This window comes from Gorilla gorilla, chromosome 6 (genome assembly GCF_029281585.2).
Source record: "Gorilla gorilla gorilla isolate KB3781 chromosome 6, NHGRI_mGorGor1-v2.1_pri, whole genome shotgun sequence".
NCBI lineage: Eukaryota > Metazoa > Chordata > Mammalia > Primates > Hominidae > Gorilla > Gorilla gorilla.
In genome coordinates, this window is record NC_073230.2 from 145,284,797 (window position 1) to 145,301,897 (window position 17,101).

The 17,101-nt window shown below is 39.1% G+C and overlaps 1 long non-coding RNA gene across 3 annotated transcripts in view; it reads left to right on the forward strand.

Moving 5' to 3' along the window:
- LOC129523712 (uncharacterized) overlaps positions 1-17,101 on the forward strand; it is a 340,801-nt gene that overhangs the window by 75,766 nt on the left and 247,934 nt on the right. For all 3 annotated transcript variants that reach the window (XR_010134771.1, XR_008667289.1, XR_010134770.1), the window contains exon 2: positions 3,963-4,124. This is a non-coding gene — a long non-coding RNA (uncharacterized lncRNA). The remainder of the gene's footprint in view (positions 1-3,962; positions 4,125-17,101) is intronic.

A 17,101-nucleotide genomic window follows, 5' to 3' on the forward strand; every position in this document is an offset into this window, starting at 1 on the left:
CCTTAATTATTATTTTGATTATGTGCTTATCAGGTTAAGCACCTTACAAATATCTGTAGTAAGAATATGTTAATTGGTTCAGGGCTTCTCTTAAAATAATTGAAAGCTTCTGCTTATTTGTTTTTCTTAGAAACTCAGCCTATGAATCAAACTGCTTCTAATGTAGAAAAATGTATATATAAAATATATCTATATGTTTAGATTGAGTTATTGTCAAAATATGTTAAATCCTTTTAGAAAATGCCAGAATTGGGTTCTTTCAGAATTCAGTGTCCTTGTATTGAATTCTTTTAGAATTCAGTGTCCTTGTATTGAATATTTCCTTTAATGTCTATTACAGGATTACAGAACAAAGTTTCACTGATTAAGTTGCTTTCAGTATTTTTCTTCATTGACAACTCATATTTAAGTTGTAATATTTAGGGCTGTTATTACAAACTACATACCCTTGATGGATTGTTTACACAATTGTATTAAGATTAAATATTTTGACTTATGGCTCCATTTCTATTATTCTAGGGTAAAATTATAGGGTAGTCAGACCAGAAATCAGGCAGACTTCTATGTCTTCTTTGCGAGGATACAGTTAATTACTTCTTCCTTTTTGTAAGGCCATGAGCCTGATAAGATATGAAGTTCCAGGAAAAAGTGTTTTCCAATAAAGCTTCTTTTATTCTGTACTACAGTTATATCAAGTGATAACCAAATATTACCCCCACTGGTTTCTCACCCCTCTGCAGGTGAGATTTCTTTCAAGTTTTGGCCGGTGACGGAGCCTCGTGTTCTAGCTTAAATAGATCAAAGAGCTTTCTCATTGTCCAGCCCTTTGCTTTTGTTTTGACCACAGCTTTCCTACGGCTGGGGCCACCCTTTAAGCTTTTAACGAATAGAGATGATTGTCTTTTATAATATCTAATTTCAATTTTCTTTCTCTGAAAGGCAAGGTTTATCTTCTAACAAACATAACAGAGGAATAAGTATGAATAATTGACCAGGACAAGAGCAATGTTTAAGACTATTGCAGAACTTTCATGCTTTATTCTTTTCCCCTTTTGTAATTTGGATGCATTATGTTATCTTTTGCAATGAAATGGCCAAGGCATTGTGGTCCTGTGAATTGGATGGTATTTGACAGTTTATCAAATCCATCCCTTCCCAGGTGCAAAAAGCTTTGTCACATGGCTAACGATCAAAAGTCTGGCTCTGTAGGACTTTTCAGGGTTCTTTTGGTAGAGTAGTTGGTATGACAGTTACCAAATGCTTGTAAATCATATGGAGCAAATCAGAATGTTGGAGAGAATAGACACCAAATGAGAACCTCCTGACATTTTTTGTGCCAGAACAAGGCTACACGAATTGAGTAAAGGCCTTCCTTAAAACGATGTACAACAAAACAGGAAGTAGCTTCAGAGTGGCACCCGGGAGCCCATAACCAGGTGTGTTGCCCTATTTAGAAATCATATTAGGACTGAAATGTGGGTATAATTATTATTGCTATTTTAAGAGAATTGCTCTTAGACATCCTTATAGAGGAACAAGAATTTTCTTTTGTGGCAATACAGAGCCAGAGAAAATGCAGTGTGGTTTTATATCTATATAAACATATGTCATATACATAAACTGTATTGCTATTGCTTATCACTAATTATGCAGTTGGCTGTGGAAAGCTATGAGTCACTGAAATGAACAATTTGAACATATGCAATTGATCATTTTTACAACAGGAAGAAAAAACCATGCTATTTCTTGTTTGCTTTTAAAGATATTGCGGGTAACACGTGTTCCATATCATCTGAGATTATACACAGGAAGAAGGTAAACTTATTAATTAAGAAAGTCTTGCAAAAGGAACTTGCAGTCTGCATTATGTTAGTAGTTGGTTGCTTTTTAAATACAAAAGAAAAAACAGTAAATTATGTACTCCTGAAAATTTGATCCTTGTTCTTACGGGAAAATATGGCAAAACATAGAAACTCTGTTACGGCAAAACTTATTAGGATAAGGACTCCTCGCGTGGGGTTCAGGGAAGTGTTTGAAGGTATATAAAAATATATCTTAGTGAAAAAAAGTAATTATGTTCTTTTTCTTAAAACTGCAAATAATCCTATAGTGCTTTGGTATTACATGATCAGTATTATTTTCATTATTCATATTAGGAGTTAAAGAAAAAGAGCCCTTTCATTTTGATTGTATTATTTTTTATATCAAGCCTAGTTAATGTAGATAATGTAGATAAGGAAAAATCTTGATAAAGCTGAAATAGTCCTCAGTTTTTTCTCATCACAGCATGATAGGACATAAAAATAAAGTGTTTCTTGTGTAATGCTCTTGCCAGTGGAAACACAAAGTTAGTGAACTTGAAGAAGCAGGATATTTGGGTCCATTCTGAAATTACTGTTAGATCACAAGAATCATTTTTACTAAATTTTGTGAGACTAAAACTCAATCAACAGAGAATAAAACTTTACTAGTAGTTAGACTTGTCCCATCTGAAACTTTTATATTCTGAAGCAAAAAAACCCATGTACACTAGAGATATCTTGGTGATAACATGTGTCCTAAAAATGATGCTTTCATGCTTTAGGTTGGAGTAGAGGAAGAAAATGGAAGTGTGGCTTTTGTCAAAGGTTGACTTCCAACAGAGAGACATCTGTCTGCTACTCACATCATCTATTGGATGCCTATTGTACTTAGAAAAAAAAATCCACATGTACAATAACTTATGTGGATATATGGTTAGATATATATATTCTCTATTTCTGTAGTTTATGTTAGAGTTTTGGGGAAGAGGCTGGAGGCAGCCACCCATGCTAGTTGTCAAAAAGTGGGAACTCAGCTCAAGATGTTTTTCACCTGTGTGAAGAAAACTTTCTGATACAGTATAAGGAAATGTTTGCAAGATTTTGTGTAGATGTGTTATGTGCATTTTTGTGGGGACAAGACCTGTACCTTTTATTAGACTCTCACAGAAGGCCATGGCTCCAAAAGTTCCAGGTTTTTCTGGTGTTTGAAGCAGGAAGTGTAAGGTAACATCATCTTATTTCCTATATAAGGATTACTTGAAAACTCTGTGGAAAGATTTGAATAGAATTAGAACCAGATCAAGACATTTTCTATGCAATAGGAAAGTCCTTAAGAAAAAGCTAAGTGGTTCATGTTATTATGATAAAATCTAATGTTAATCTATAAATGACTTCTTTTTAGTATTAAAATAAATCCTTTTATCCTGAAAAAGCAGAATCAGTTAAAAAAGTAATTGCTATTGAAGCCTTTCTATCCCCTGAGCTAGCTCAAGTGTGCGTCAATAACAGCTACAGACAGTAGCTGAGGCCTGATGCAACCCGAGTTTATTTTACTCTACTCTGCTGGCGCAGGGAAGGAAAATCTGGTAATAGTATTAGTAAAAACACTATTAAAGGGGGGATTAAGGTTAAGTTTGTAAACATAGCCAAGAGTACTTCCTTAGCATTTTTTCTGTTTAATTTGAAAACCTGATAAATAGAAAAATATGCTGGACTGTTGGGAATACAATAAAATAAACTCTTGGCCAAGTGCAGTGGCTCACACCTGTAATCCCAGCACTTTGGGAGGCCAAGGCAGGTGGATCACGAGATCAAGAGATCTAGACCATCCTGGCCAACATGGTGAAACTCTGGCTGTATTAAAAATACAAAAATTAGCTGGGCATGGTGGTGCACGACTGTAGTCCGAGCTACTCGGGAGGCTGAGGCAGGAGAATCACTTGAACTCTGGAGGCGGAGGTTGCAGTGAGCCAAGATCACACCACTGTACTCCAGCCTGGTGACAGAGCGAGACTCCATCTGAAAATAAAATAAACTCTTGTTGCATCCAATCTGAGCTGCACCAGACTTTTACTGGAGACACAATGTTCACAATATATAATTGAATCATAGTACCTTTTACAATTTTAGTTAGAGATTTTTAACTGTTATGTCTTTTAGTTTTCAGCTTTCCTCCACTGTTTTGGGAAACGTCACCTTCTTATCTTGGAAGAGTAATCTCAAAATTGAAGCATCTTAGATCCAACAAGAATTAAAAGGATGGGATGTCCTTGCAGCCATCCAGTAGAGTCAGAAGACTTTGGATTTTGGAGTCTGTGAGATGTGAGTTTAAATGCTGAGCTTGGTAGTTGGTTTTTCAACTTTCCTTTATGAATTTACTAACTCTTGGTCCAGTGTCAGTATTTAGCAGGGGATGGAATTCATGTCCTGCTTTGGTTTAATCCTAAGTACCCAGTCCTGGTGAGAGCGATAAGAGCCAGGGGCTGTTATGGTCCTTATGCCTCTGAAATGTTGTAGACTTTCCTTATGGTACTTGTGCTATTCTTTGTGAGTTGTATGACCTTGGTTAAGCTACTTAACCTCGAATCTCAGTTTCCTAGTTGTAAACTGAGGCTAATATCTACCTTTATAAGTCATTAGAAGAACTACATGTAATATTCTTAAACCCCTAGCACAGTGCTTGGCTTAAGTTGTGAACCATTTGGTTCTGACATTTGACATCTAGTTTCCTCTTGAACATCTTTAGGAACACAAAGGTCATTACTACATGAGAACACCTCTGCTGTTGTAGCTCAGTTCTCACTGATAATCAGTTATTGGTCCTGGTTTTGCATTCCCAGCAATAATAAGCTTAACTGCTCTTAGTATAATGAGTTTTACAACGTTTGAGGATGGACATCATGTTTCCTCTTATAGATCTTATAGCCACAGTTTATCGAACTATTTATTGTAAGAGATTATCTCAAGGTCCTTTTCCCTTCTGGACGTAATTTAGAATTATCAATTTCTCTTAACAGCCTGGCATCTAAAACAGGGTGCAACATTCTGGAAGTGGAATGAACAATATCAGCCCAGAATAGTTATTCTGTCGTCGGCAAACTGGTCATTTCTAACCTTAGTTAGAAAATTTTATACTTCAAATCTTAGGGGGTCTCAGTTTTCTCATTTATAAAATGAGTTGCTTAGAGCCAGGTGCGGGGCTAGCACCTGAACTCCCAGCTTCTCAAGAGGCTAAGGTGGGAGGATAAATTGAGCCCAGGAGTTTGAGGCTGCAGTGAGCTGTGACTGTGTCACTGCACTCCAGCCTGGGTGACAGAGCAAAACTCTGTCTCTTAAAAAAAAGAATTGTTTCGGATGGGTGCTTTGGCTCACGCCTGTAATCCCAGCACTTTGGGAGGCCAAGGTGGGTGGCTCACGAGGTCAGGAGATCGAGACCATCCTGCCTAACAAGGTGAAACCCTGTCTCTACTAAAAATACAAAAAATTAGCCGGGCGTGGTGGCGGGTGCCTGTAGTCCCAGCTACTCGGGAGGCTGAGGCAGGAGAATGGCGTGAACCTGGGAGGCGGAGCTTGCAGTGAGCCAAGATGGTGCCACTGCACTCCAGCCTTGGTGACAGAGCGAGACTCCGTCTCAAAAAAGAAGAGTTGTTTCAATCAAACAACACATAGGACTGCATCTTGCTTTGAAATATAAAACTCAGTGTTACCCACATATGTTGATGTTATATTTCTTAGATATTAGAGCTCATGTTTAATTTTACTAAGCATTTCTTTTTAGTTGAGCATCTGCTTTGTGCTAAACCCAGTGAGCTGTAAAGGACAGAACTATTCCTCCTTAATGTGCTTATATTGCCTTAGCAATAAGACACAAAATCAAGAATATTACACAAAGAGGAGAAGTGTCTTGTCCTTTAGTCATTCGGCTTTCACACAATGCATAGTTTATTTCTTTAACAAAAGTTAAAGTTATTATCAACAACAATAGTCTATCCATTAACAGATTAAAAACTGATGTTGGAAATGGAAATGTCTTATAAAACCATGTCTGAGGCTCTTATCCATAGAGAGCATGGAAGAAGCTGACCAGGGCACCTCTCCTTAGTGCTGTATTTTAGAGCTGGGTCTGAATTAAGAGTCACTGAGCACAGCCCTCCTGTTATTTCCTTGAGGCTGAGAACTTTCCCTCTTTTCTGAAATAGTATCAACACCAGATCAAAGACACAGTAGTCCTCTGAGACCCGGTCGATTTAACACTCAGCGTTGTCTGGTAAACCACTCTCTTTTACTGTGGCTGGAGAATGTGGAAAGTTTTTCAGCAACCTCTTACATTGTGAACTTCAGGCCCCGCTCTGATGTGGTGTTTCTTCTTCCTCATACCTAATATTGTTAGGGACATTCATAGGCAGAGATGGTTAAGGGAAACTTGTGTCTCAACAACAAATGAGAGACTGGTAAAAATGATCTGAACAACAATGAAAAAAAATCAATTGCCCTTATTTTTTTTTCTTTTCAAAAAGTGAAAGCCGTGTTTGCTTTGAGATGAAACATTTGAGAAGCTTTTCTTCTTTGGGTAATTCCATCCCTCCTCGGCCTCAGCAGGTTCCTGCTTGGAAGTAAAGAACCAAAGAGAAGGCAGGGAGCAAGGAACTGCCTTTTCCAAGGAGACCCAGGCTGCTTGGCACCTGCGCCTGCAGAGGCTCTTATCCACCTGCTGCCCCAGGCCTTGCCTAACTGGAGGGGCCAACACTATCTGTCTGCCTCAAGAGGGGATCAGGGCAGAGTCCTCACATTTTTTATGAGAAAAACGTCCCTTAGCATGTCTGGAATATTTTTTCTCTAGGCTTGTTCCAACTTGAGCTGATTTTGCTCTAATTATTTTGGCCTATATGTTTCTGCATCTGTCTATTCTGATAAGAGGGATATGTGTGTGTGTGTGTGTGTGTGTGTGTGTGTGGTGTGTGTGTGTGTGGTGTGTATGTGAGTGTTTTGTCTTCCTCGTTTTGCCATAGTGTAGCTGCTTAAAAGCTACAGATAAACAGGCTATTCAACACCAAGCTAGGGTAATCATAGATAACATGGGGTGACCTCAAAAGGTTTAATTCTGCCTTTTGTTTGAAAGGCAGAGAACTTGAAAGAGCAAGTGTATCTCAGCATGAAGGGAGAGGATCCCAGTTCACACTAAATAGTTCCTTCTCTGCAGGCAGATTTGTGAGCCTCACAGTGTCTGCCTTTTATTGGGACAAGCCCTTTAAAATCCCTCCTCTCTCTTCTATCATGGTCTGTTTAAGGCTCTTATCTTCCAAATGGCATCCTCTCATGAGCAGTTAAACTTGCCCTACTGTGCCAGCAGATATTTTACGAGTCCATAATTAAGAAACTTGGTTTTATATGGATCCTATAAGGTCTGTTTGTCAATTCTGCAGATAAACACTTCTACCCTGGAGATATCCCAGTGACAGGAACCGTATGTATGTCATCACATCCAGATAAATGTCTAATGTCACTTGGTTATTAGCCTGATTTAATAACCAGCTTTACCCTTATTATCACGTCACAATTTGTGGCATGCCAATTATGTGCCAGGCTCAAACAAAATTGAAATTGTATTCAAATGGTGAACTCTTAAAACGTATCGTGAAGTCAAGTAAGTTGTTGAAGCCAATGTCCAAATAATTTCATTGAAAAACTTTTATGTAAGGAAAGTAGTTTAATTTTGGTAATGTTTGATCTGAATGATACAGATTAACTTTGTGAAATAAATTCACTGGTTCATTGATCAATGCCTCAATTCACTTAGCACAGACAGGCCAGATATTGTCAAGGCCTTCAAGTGTTATGCTGGGACATGGGGGTCCTGTGATATGTAGTAAGCCTAGCTATGAAATCCAAGACTAGAAGTCCAGGTAAGGGGGAGGTATCTGGCAGACATGTCAGGTTGTGACAAAATGTCAAGTTGAAGGAGGGAAGTTCAGGTAGGGAGTAGTGCTGAGACCCATGCAGGCAGGATCCACAGTCGGGGATGTTTGGCTCAGCAGAGGAGGCAGGAGGGGTCAAGTTTGAATTGAGATCTGTGGCAGATCTCTTACTTCTTGTTCAGTTGGCAGGATGTGGGTAGTCCTGTGTCTACACATGTGTCATAGTCAGAAGAAAATCAGAGGCCTGTGTATGGGCTTTGTCCGTAAACAGCAAGTGAAAGGGATATTGTAATAGTAGGATGACTTCCTAATCGGTACCCAGAGGGGAAAGACTTCAGTGACGGTGGTCATCAGGTATGCTCTCCATCTGCTGGACACCCTGGTACTTCTACTAGGGGAAGGAGTCTCTTCAGGGCTCTCCTCTCAGCTTGTAATCTTACTGCTCCCTTCTGCAGTTTGCTTCTTTTTTTTTTTTTTTTTTCTCGAGACAGAGTCCCACTCTGTGCCCCAGGCTGGAGTGCAGTGGCATAATCTCGGCTCACTGCAACCTCTGCCTCCCGGGTTCAAGTCATTCTCTTGCCTCAGACTCCCGAGCAGCTGGGATTACAGGCACCCGCCAACATGCCCAGCTAATTTTTGTATTTTTAGTAGAGACGGCATTTCACCATTTTGGCCAGGCTGGTCTTGAACTCTTGACCTCAGGTGATCCACCCGCCTCGGCCTCCCAAAGTGCTGGGATTACAGGCATGAGCCACCATGCCCAGCCCAGCTTGCTTCTTTTGATGTCCACATTCTGTCTTCTCTCTGCAATATCTGTTGCCCTATAAACAACTTCAGAATTCCCCTATCTTAATAAATAAAAATGCCCCTTGTGTCTTACTCCATTCAGGCTGCTATAACAAACTGCCTTAGCCTGGGGTGGCTTATAGAAAACAGCAGTGTATGTCTCAGAATTCTGGAGGCAGAGAAGTCCAAATCAAGGTGTGAAGATGTGGGCAGATGGCACCTTCTCGCGGCAGTGTCCTCACATGGTGAAGGGGCCTATGAGCTCCTTTGGCCCTCTTTAATAAGGACACTTAGTCCATTTATGAGAGCTCCAGCCTCATGATCTAATCATCTCCAAAGGCTTCACCTCTTGATGCTGTCACATCGGGAATTAGGTTTCAACATATGAATTTTGAGGGAACACAGACATTCAGAAGTTAGCACCTTGATTATGCTTTCATATTAAGCTATCTTGTATTTCTCTTGCTTTTGCTGTTTAGCACCAAACCTCCCCAAAGTTTGGTTTATGTTCATTGTTTCCTTTCATTACTACTCACACATTCATTCCTGCACAGTCCATCTTCCTGCACCCTCTTAGCTTCTGGAATTCTTCTCTTGTGGTCACCAACCTACCCATAATCACCAAATTTAGAGTCTTTCCTCATCCCAATTCTCCTTACCCTATCTACTGCTTTGCTTCTGAGGCTGTAGGTAATGCCTTCCTAGTTTAAGCTCCCTTCCCTGGCTGCTTCAGGGATTCTGAATGATGTCCTTGCCTTTCTTCTCTGGCTGTATCTTTTCTCCCTTCCCTAGCCTTTGTTTGCAGCCCTAATGTGGGTCATTTTAAGACACAACTGGCTGGGTGTGGTGGCCCACGCCTGTAATCCCAGCACTTTGAGAGGCTGAGGCAGGGAGATCGCTTGTGGTCAGGAGTTTGAGACCAGCCTGGCCAACATGGTGAAAACCTGTCTCTACTAAAAATACAAAAAATTGCCAGGCGTTGTGGCACATGTGTGTAGTCCCAGCTACTTGGGAGGCTGAGGCAGGAGAATCACTTGAACCCGAGAAGTGGAGGTTGCAGTGAGCCGAGATTGCATCACTGCATTCCAGCCTGGGCAACAGAGCGAGACTCTGTCTCAAAAAAAAAAAAAAAAAAAAAAAAGACACAAGACACAACCTTTGGCATTCTCTCTTTCTGCTCTTGGTGAGCCCTCTTTCCTTCAGTGCCATGATTCTGTCTTCACAATCTCTATTTCTGGTCCTTACTTTCAGTTTTAGTTCTCAAAGCTTGTTTTCTACAAACCATATTTATGTAAATGTCTACCTGTAACTTAGAGTTAGTATACTTACAACTAAAATCTCTCTTTCTTCCCTCCCTTTCACTCCAGGTACTAGTCTGTTTTCACGCAGCTAATAAAGACATACCCAAGACTGGGTAGTTTATAAAGGAAAGAGGTTTAATTGACTCACAGTTCCACATGGCTAGGGAGGCCTTACAATCATGGCAGAAGACAAAGGAGATGCAAAGTCACATCTTACATGGCAGCAGGCAAGGGAGCATGTGCAGGGGAACTCCTCTTTATAAAACCATCAGATCTGGTGAGACTTATTCATTATAACAAGAACAGTACAGGAAAGACCCACCACCATGATTCAATTACCTCCCACCGGGTCTGTCCCACAACATGTGGGAATTATGGAAGCTACAATTCGAGATGAGATTTGGGCGGGGACACAGCCAAACCATATCACCCCAGTTTTCCTTTCTGATGTTTATTGTGTTCCCAGCATCAATACTTCCCTAGGTACCAAGACTCAAAGCCTTGAAATCAGCTTTTCTTTCTTTTCCTTGCTTCCCACGTCTAATTATTCACCATAGTCTTTCACTTGTTTCATAGCAGATCTCATATCCTTTGCTTCACTTTTCTTCTGCTATGAAATCATGTTCAGCAGTTAATTGTTAGTAGTGTAGTAGTTTCCTAACTGATCTGTTTCTACCCTACACACCTGTGGTAGGCTGACTAATGATCCCCAAGGATAACCAGGTCCTAATCCCTGGAACCTGTGAATGGTACTGTCTAAGGTAAAAGGGACTATGCAGATGTGATAAGTTAAAGATCTTGCAAGAGGGAGATGGTTCTGGATTATCCTTATAGGCTCTAAACCTAAACACAGGGTACTCACGAGAGGGAAGCAGAGGGAGATTTAACCACACACAAAAGAGAGAAGGCAATGTGATAGTCTGAGAGAAAGAGGAAGGAAGAGCAAGAGAGAGAGAGTGGAAGAAGAGAAAGAGAAGGAGAGAAGCCAGCAAGAGAGAGAGTTTTGAAGATGGAGGAAGGAGGCCACGAGCCCAGCAATACTACAAATGCTGCTCGGGAAAAGGAAAGGAAACAATTCTCCCTTAGAACCTCTGGAGGGAGCCTGGCCTTGCTGACATGTTAGTTTCAGCCCAGTGTAATGGATCTGGGATTTCCGATCTCTAAAACATTAAGAGAATTAATGTTTTTTAAAGCTACTCAGTTTGTGGGAATTCATTGCAGTGGCTCTAGCAAACTAATATAAGCCCTTTGATTCATCCTACACATTTTGGCCAGATTAATGCTCCTACAACATAGCTTTCTGAATACCCAATTTATTACTCAGTTTACCACTTCAATTATGCTAAATTAACATTATTGAATATCTCCCAAGTAACAAGTTCTGTGCTAATTCTGCAGATACAGGCATCAAGAGGACAGTTTCTGCCTGCTCCTTGCTTATATTCTTTCAGAGAAGCTACACAAACCAGCAACAATTTGAATAAAAATCAATCAGGGACATTTTACAAGCATGTATGGGTCCCTTTGAGAACACAAAAGAGGGACAACTCCTTTGGTATTCTGGAATACAAGACCCACGGTTTAGATTGTATGGCTGGTCATGAGAAACTGGAAACAAAGCATCTATGCTCCTCTTTAGAAGAAAACATAAGATCAGAAATATGGCTTTGCACTTTAAAAATGGAAATTAGCTTTGAATCAGTAAAGTGTGTGCCAACTAGATTGAGAACTTCTGTCAAGCTTTTGACATGCAGGGGGAAAAGATAAGAATCGTCTTTGTGTATAAACTTTTTAGTTTACATTGTTGTTACACATATTAGTATGATTTACAAGATTCCCTAGTTCCAAATGCTTGTGAAACATCGTTTGAATAAATAACATAAGTCATAAAACAATGGTTACTGTGAAAATTAATGATTCAAAAATTGCATCAGTTGATGTAAACAGTAATTTTACTGTTTCTTAAAGAAGCATTGTATTCCAACATTACAAAAACTTCAATTTGTGATTTTCTTATGACAAGAGCCATTCTATTTCCCCACTGCAGAATATATTTGAAAATAAAATGATTCTTGACTCTGCTGTTTTTTTCTTTTTCTGGAACTCAAACATAACTGAATGCTTTTGGTTATGCTTACTTCTCTTCCATAGGAAGTAGTGAGACCATAAAAGCTTTGTATGTCATGCTACAGAGTTTAAAACTCATGCTGTTGCTGGAAGCCTATGGAAGAGAACTTTCTTTAAATTTTATTTTCAAATGTGGTAAAATACACATAACATAAAATTTACCATCTTAACCATTTTTTGGGTGTATAATTCAGTAGTATGAGGTAAATTTACATTGCTGTGTAGCCAGTCTTTCTTTTTAAAATGTATTTTTAATTTTTGTTTTACTTTAAGTTCTGGAATAAATGTGCAGAACGTGCAGGTTCGTTACATAGGTATACGTGTGCCATGGTGGTTTGCTACACCTATTGACCCGTCATCTAGGTTCCCTCCTCTTGCCCCCAACCCCCAACAGGTGTTGTTCCCCTCCCTGTGTCCATGTGTTATCATTGTTCAACTCCCACTTATGAGTGAGACATACGCTGTTTGCTTTTCTGTTCCTGTGTTAGTTTGCTGAGGACGATGGCTTCCAGCTTCACCCATGTCCCTGCAAAGAACATGATCTCATTCCTTTTTATGGCTGCATATATCCCATGGTGTATATGTACCACATTTTCTTTATCCTGTCTATCATTGATGGGCATTTGGGTTGGTTCCATGTCTTTGCTATTATAAATAGTGCAGCCAATCTCTTAAACTCTTTCCATCTTGCAAAATGGAAACTCTACCCATAAAACAACTTCTCTTTCCCCTCTTCCCTCAGCATCTGGCAATCACTATTCTACTTTCTGTCTCTATGATTTTGACTATTCTAGGTATGTCACATGAGTGGAATCAGTATTTTTTTTTGTGACTGAGTTATTTCACTTAGTGTAATGTCATCAAGGTTCATTCACGTGGTAACATTTGTCAGAATTTCCTTCCTTTTTAAGGCTGAATAATATGCCATTGCAAGTATATATATTTTGTTTATCTGTTTGTCTATGGATGGGTACTTGGGTTGCTTCCACATTTTGTTATGGTGAATGTGCTGCTATGAACATGGGTTTGCAAATATCTCTTCCAGACCCTGCTTTCAGTTCTTTTGGTTACAGAGATAGCTTCTCGCCTTACGATGAGGCTGTGTGCAGATAAACCCATTGTAAATGGAAAGTGTGTTTTGATATTTTCAATTTAAGATGAGTGTATTGGGATATAACCCCATCGTAAGTCAAGGAACATACTAAATGTATATCACTTTCACACTGTTGTAAAATAAAAAAAATCATTAAATTGAACCATCTGAAGTCTGGGACCATCTGTATTCCCAGAAGTGGAATTGCTAGATCGCATGGTAGTTCTATTTTTAATTTTTTGAGAAAATGCCATAATGTTTTTCATACTGGCCATACCATTCTAAATATCCTCCAACATTGCATGAGGGTTCCATTTTTCTACATCCTCCTCAACACTTTTTTTGTTTGTTTTTGTTTTTTGATAGTAGCTGTCCTAATGGTTGTGAGGTGGAATCTCACTGTGGTTTGAATTTGTATTTCCCTAATGATTAGTGATGTTGAACATCTTTTCATTTGCTTATTGGCCATTTGTGTATCTTCTTTGGAGACCCATAAAAAAGAATTAAAACAAGGACATGCCATAGTCAAATTTAGGTTTTGGAAAGGTCACAATGACATCAAGTTGAAGGTGAATTATAGTGGGAGTGACCAACTGTAGCACAACCAGTTAGGAGGCGATTGTAGTTTCTGTGTTGATGCTTTGTTACTTTCAAAGAAAAGCCCTCATGCTGGCATTTAATTCTGTCCACACACTGGCCTCGTTGTTCTTTCCAAATTCCCCTCTGTTATGTCTTTTCATGAATTCTATGTCCTTTTCAAGCTGGGTCATATGTCTTATTAGCATTCTTATCTCAAAACTTTGAGGCTTTTTTTTTTTTTTTGGTTATAGAAAATGTACTTATGTCTGGTTTTCTTACCTGGGTATAACTGCATAGTTTTCCTTTAGGATGTATCTTTGTTTCTCTCCTCCATAAATACTCTGATGTCCCCAGTTTGGTGGATTATTTCTCTCTCTCTCCATCTCTCTCTGTCTCAGTCTCTTTCACGGATGGCTGTGGTATTCATGAACACTTACGCATCACTGATAAGTTATATGTGTGGATGGAATTATAAAGTCCTTGAGAGCATAAATGTTTTCTTGTATCCCTATATATCTATGTCATTATATCCAGAACTTATTTGTGTGTGTATATGTGTGTGTGCAGGGTAATGATTAGTAAATGTTTGTTACTGATAATAAAAATGAGTTTGGGAATACTTTGAATTATGTTGCATTTATACAACTGAAATTACCAGCATAATTTGCCTCTTTATGCACATAAAATTATGGTTCATTAACTTAGTCTCAAAATACAATTACTTTCTCTCAAAATATTCAGATTTTGTAAGCAGTAGAATGCCAAACAATGTTTTAGGAAGGAAAACTAACATTTTTTAACATCTTCTATGGGCCAAACACTATACCAGGCCCTTTACACGTGCTACTTAAACCTTACAGTAATCCTTTGCAGTAGAGATTCATTTTTTTAAAGAGGTTTAGAGAAGTTTGGGGAGATTACAGTAAGAAAGGAAAAGTCAGAGATACTGAGTAGGTAGCTGTTGTACTGGTCCTGGACAGAATGTTCAAGTGCTGAATTAGTCCAGGTTGGTAAGAATGGGGAAGTAGAGAATGGATTCTAGTAATGTTTAGAAGGTAAAATAAACATTTTTGTATCTAGTTGGAGGAAAGAGGAGACAGGAATCTCAAATTTTTGGCTTGAGGCACTCAGTATAATCTGGCACCATTCACCAATGTAAGAAAGAAAAAAAGCAGAACCACAGAGGAACAGAGGAGTGAAAATGTACAAAGAAAAACAAGTCAAAAATGTAGGAGAGAAGTCTGCTTGAAAAGACAGTCTTAGAGCCATTCAACACATACGTATTGTCAATACCATCCCAATAGTGGGGTTCGGGAACAGCTAGCAATAAGACAGTGCATTATCTGTATAGACTAAAACGAAATAAGAGGTGCTGTTTTTATTATCAAGTGTCACAGTGCTTGTGATAAAATGTTCCTCCCTGAAAAAAAATCTGTTATTCTAAATTCTAAACAATTGCTGCAGTTGTTACTGAGTTTTAACAATACATTTGCAAGCTTCAGATTAGCACATTTTTATTCGTTGTTTCTTCACAAACATTATCTTCTTTATTAATTTGGAGAACTCCTGTTATATATTCAGCCCCTGACATGTGTGAAGTCAACTGCATGATTAGTTTCAAGAGTAAGTTTATAATTGTTTGAACTTGCTTTGAGAGCAACTCCTATTTCCAACCCCTGTGATACTACATGTTTCTGCATTTAAACAGTAGATTAGGAAGAAATAATGTTAGCACAGCAAATGGTGAATAAGAAGAAACAGAGCTTGAGTTACACCAATTCTGCCATACCATTTGACAACCTGGAATTTTTAATTTGTGTTTGAATTTAAAACAGTAAAACAGAGCATGAAACTGGTAAGTCCTAATTTTAGTTCATATATGAAATATTTTACTGAACATGAATCATATTTTTAAATTTAAATGTATTCTTTATTGTGCATTGCATAAACATTAAAAAGCAAATCAAGAAAATAATGATGACGACTGATGATTTCATGATGATTACTAGAAACAATTTTGTTGTGTAGAGGGAGGGAGTGGTAAATAATGATCTGCACTGAATGTCAAATGTGCCAGGTGAGCCGCTGCATATTACACACCTCTAGTGTCTGAAGAGCTGTTCCAGGCCCTGCAGACTTAGCAGCAAATAAAGGCACGAGGGTTTAAAAGTTGGCATGGAGAAGATGGCCTAGAGAAAGAATGCAGAAAGGAAGCGAAGATGAGCCACTCCAGAGCTGTTAGAAACACAGACTTCTAAGAGCTAGACTTTAGAAGAAGAGGACCCCCAAAACAAGCAAGAAGCTGATAGAGTGGTGGGAGGAGAGGCAGGAGAGAGTAGAGTCAGGGACATTAGGGGAGAAGTTACGGGAAAGATGGCTGGTCAACAGCATTCAAGTGACTAAGAAGACAAAAAAGAAAATGGCTGGAAAGAACCCTTTGGGTTGACCACTAGGAAGTGGGGGTGAGTTTCTTTAAAAAGTCTTTGCTCTGAATGGGAGAAGTAAGGGCAGTTCAAGGCAGGAGAGCACTATCGAATAGAAGGGGTGTTAAATTATCTTTTCTGATTCTACAGTACATGCAGGTTCATTGTTGAAAATGTGGCCAAAGTTGGAAATTGAAGGAGCTATGAACTCATGTCCCTTGGCTTAATTAGCCTTTGACTATGAAATAGTCATGTCTTCATCATAAATCCTTAAGCCTCTCCTGTGTGCTAACAGAGCCTCAGGCCCACTTCAGAGTGCCCTTATCTTTATTTTGGTCCAGACTATGCTGTTTTACTCCTCTCTTACTTCTCCTGCTTCAATTGCCCATGCCTATTGGCCGCAGGCTACCTGGAAGGCCATCACTGCCCGTACTTATGAGAACATTGGTATCTGTGCTGTGCATACCGTCCAGAAACGTCAGGGCTCCATCCAGAGGCAGGCCCTGCTCCAACACTCAGCCAGGTATATGTGGCCAGCTGGGCCTCCAGGGAGCTCAGCCTAGCCCAGAATTGCATTCAGTCTTGGTGAAAACCTCTGTTACCCTTTGGCCACCCCCTCTTCCTCTAAAGGGTGCAACAGAACCTGAGGAACTAATAAATATCCCTTTTGTTTTTCTCCTTTCCCCCAAGTTTCAACCCTTTTCTCTCAAAAGCAATATCCTCTCCCCAAAATGCTACCCTCTCCTCTCTTTTCCATTTAGCCTTTTTCAGATTTTCAGTCTCGGATTTTTCCAAACTTCGCCACTTGAGCACAGTTTTCTCTTTACCCATGCATAATTTAGAAGATTTGCTACAGCTTCTTCTTCTTCTTTTTTTTTTTTCTCCCAAATAATGTGCCTGCCCTTAAAGGTGAATTCAAATGTGAATTCAAATTCAAATTTCCATCCCTTGTTAAACAGAAAGTACTTGAAACTGAAATTACATTTTTTTTTTTCTGACTTCTATTCTTCCATTTCATCTTAGGATACATTTTTATTCATGGCTAAAACACAAAGTACTCTACCATGTGTAGAAG